General features: G+C 40.7%; 1 protein-coding gene across 7 annotated transcripts in view; it reads right to left on the bottom strand.

Moving 5' to 3' along the window:
- DAB2 (DAB adaptor protein 2) overlaps positions 1 to 3304 on the bottom strand; it is a 92055-nt gene that overhangs the window by 27805 nt on the left and 60946 nt on the right. The gene's annotated exons all lie outside the window — the stretch shown is intronic.

The raw sequence follows: 3304 nt of genomic DNA on the forward strand, positions 1-3304 counted from the left end.
TTTTTTTAGATGGAGTTTCACTCTTGTTGCCCAGGCTGGAGTGCAGTGGCACGATCTTGGCTCACTGCAACCTCTGCCTCCCAGGTTCAAGCCGTTCTCCTGCCTCAGGCTCCCGACCGAGTAGCTGGGATTACAGGCGCCTGCCACCATGCCCGGCTAATTTTTTGTATTTTTAGTAGAGATAGGTTTCACCATGTTGGCCAGGCTGGTCTTGAACTCCTGACCTCAGGTGACCCACCTGCCTTGGCCTCCCAAAGTGTTGGGATTATAGGCGTGAGCCACCACACCTGGCTGAGTATGTCTTTATTTTACGAACACTGAATAGACACAGCAACACAAAATCAATCCCTCATAAGCCACTGGGTTCAAAGTGAGCATAGTCTGTGTTCTTGAATCCTCCTAATTTTAACCTGTATTTTATAAGCTACTTTTGAAAAGTCATCATCCCATTGACTTTAGCATACCAGTTAATTTTTCAGAAGAAGCCACATAGAATAGATACAGGGAAGTGAATTAAGGAGACTCAAGAAGAAAGCAACATAAACATCTTTGCTTAGAATGTCCAGTACTTTGTACTGGACAGAGAATGTGCTTCCTTGTTTCTTTGAACTTTCTGCCTGCCTCAGCTAAAGTGTGGAATTAGGACGACATGTGAAATATTAACCTCTTGAGACAGATCTCGGGGTCCAAGAGGGCAGCAAACAGCCTTCACCACTATCTTCAAAGTAGCCCTTTAAGAAGAGGGGTCATTATCAGCCATGTTGTAGCAAAGTTAGGTTGTTTCTAATACTTTATGCAAATCCTTCCTCCTTTAACTGCTCGTCTGGATTGTTATGCTTTTAGGCAGGCTCTTCTACTCTGCAAAGGCCAAACTGAGCAGAGAGAGTAAGATTTTTAAAGCCTGTTTCACTGAAGAACGAGAGAATGTACTGCACACTGAAAAGGTGTCCTTAGAAGATTTTCTTGTAAATGCTAACAGAACATGCTCGAGTCAATGAGCTATACACAAGTTATGCATTTACAGTGAGGAGGTAGCATTGCCTTTAACCTTTGAAAATGATATGGCAGGACTTAGAGGGCTTATTAAACCTTAAACCAAGATGCTTTCTTCTGTCTTTGGAACCAAATCGGATTAAAGTTAAGATTCTCTCATACAGCTAATTTTGAGTAGAGATGAGGTAACATAGCAGTGAATAGCTCAGGCTTGGGGGTCCCACCCACCCGGGATTCATCATTTCCTTGCTCTGCTGCTTGAGGTAATTTATCTAATGTTCATTTTTTCATCTGTAAAATAAGAATATAGTTTGCTGAACTGTTATGGAAAAAATCAATAAGAACTTATGTAGAGACATCTGCATCTAGCTTAAAAAGTGCTTAACAAATGGTAGCTGTATTAGTCTGTTCTCATGCTACTGTTAAACCCGAGACTGGGTAATTTATAAAGGAAAAGAGGTTTAATGGACTCACAGTTCCACATAGCTGGGGAGGCCTCACAATCATGGTGGAGGGTGAAAACACATCTTACGCGATGGCAAAGAGAAGAATGAGAGCCAATTGGAAAGGGAAACCCCTTATAAAACCATCAGATGTCATGAGACTTACTACCATGAGAAACAGTATGGGGGAAACCGCCTCCATGATTCAATTACCTCCCACCGAGTCCCTCTCACAATACATGGGAATTATGGGAGCCACAATTCAAGATGAGATTTGGGTGGAGACGACATCAAACCATATCAGTAGCTACTATTAAACCAAAGCTAGGTCACAGAAGCTATGTATTGTGTAGTTTTGTGTTCTTGCCAACATTGCTTTTCCACAGTGTTTAAACACTTTTAGAACAATAAGAATCTATACTCAAATGACTAATAAGTAGAAACGTGGAATGGTATAGTACTTGTTTGTTTGTTGATTTATTTAGAGACAAGAGGTTTGCTCTTGTTGCCCAGACTGGAGTGCAATGGCATGATCTGGGCTCACTGCAACCTCTGCCTCCCAGGTTCAAGTGATTCTCCTGCCTCAGCCTCCCAAGTAGCTGGGATTACAGGCATCAGCCACCACACCTGGTTAATTTTTTGTGTTTTTAGTAGAGACAGGATTTCATCATGTTGGCCAGGCTGGTCTTTAACTCCTGCCTTCAGGTGATCCACCCACCTCAGCCTTCCAAAATGTTGGGATTACAGTTGTGAGCCACTGCACCCAGCCTAGTACTTTAATTAGTAAAGCCCAGGTGGAAAAGTGAGAGGGTCTGCCAATGTAAGAGTCACCTCCTGCCCAGCTCTGCCTTCTGAGCCTATAGAAGTTAGGTTCTGATGGACACAGACTCTGGGAACAAAATCGACTCTAGGTTACCCATAGAGGTTACCCAATGAATTCTGAGTCAAAATTCATGCCTACATCATTATCACGGACAGTTTAGAAGATATGCTTTACATCATCTGGGGAAATTTTACAGTGGAGCTTTTAAAACACTGATGTTCATGGCATACCCAGATAAATTAGATCTGGGCATAAAGATCCAGGTATCAATATATTTTAAAGATTCCTAGAACATTCCAACATACTCACCTATGTGAGGTTCAATGGTCTACTTGAACAACCCTTTGTCTTCTTAAAGAAATACCAAGTGGGTTAGACTTGGGCTGGAAGAAAACTAGGGAATAATTTGGCCACATCATTTCATTATAATGATTAGAAAACTGAGGGCAAGAAAGAGTCTGACTTGCCTAATTGGAAATAGCTGGAGGAGACAAAGCTGGCACCACGAAAAGATCCAGCAGGAGACTCTAATGCCTTATTCCTAGAGATTACATGTGTCTGTTTTAAAAAAATATTTTTTAAAAACAGGATGTACAAAGCCCATTAAATGGGGACTGAACCAAGAATGCCTTCCATTTAGTAGATATGCCAAACAAAAGAACCAGAAGATAGCTTAGCAGAGTAATTTGAACATGGTATTTAACAGATGTTTTCTGAGCCAAAACAGAAAAAGGATTTTACGTGGTCCAATTATACATTGTTACCAGATTCTTTTTTGCCTAGGTAGCAGGAGTTTCTTGGTCAGACTGTCTCAATAATATTTATTTGGCTGCTTTGCCTCGGTCTGAGACTTGCAGATCAAAGCACTTAAATTTCAGTATATTCTCTACTATTCAGTGCTTGTCCTTTAAGTTTTGATTTTTTCTAATTTTTGTTTAAGCATGATAGGAAGTCTAAGTTCTTGAATTGGCAACTTAAAATATTCTGGACTCATTATAACCCATCCTAATTTTGTACCCACCTCTACCCACTTTTTTTTTTTTTT

This window comes from Cebus imitator, unplaced genomic scaffold, assembly GCF_001604975.1.
Source record: "Cebus imitator isolate Cc_AM_T3 unplaced genomic scaffold, Cebus_imitator-1.0 Scaffold344, whole genome shotgun sequence".
Taxonomy (NCBI): Eukaryota; Metazoa; Chordata; class Mammalia; order Primates; family Cebidae; genus Cebus; species Cebus imitator.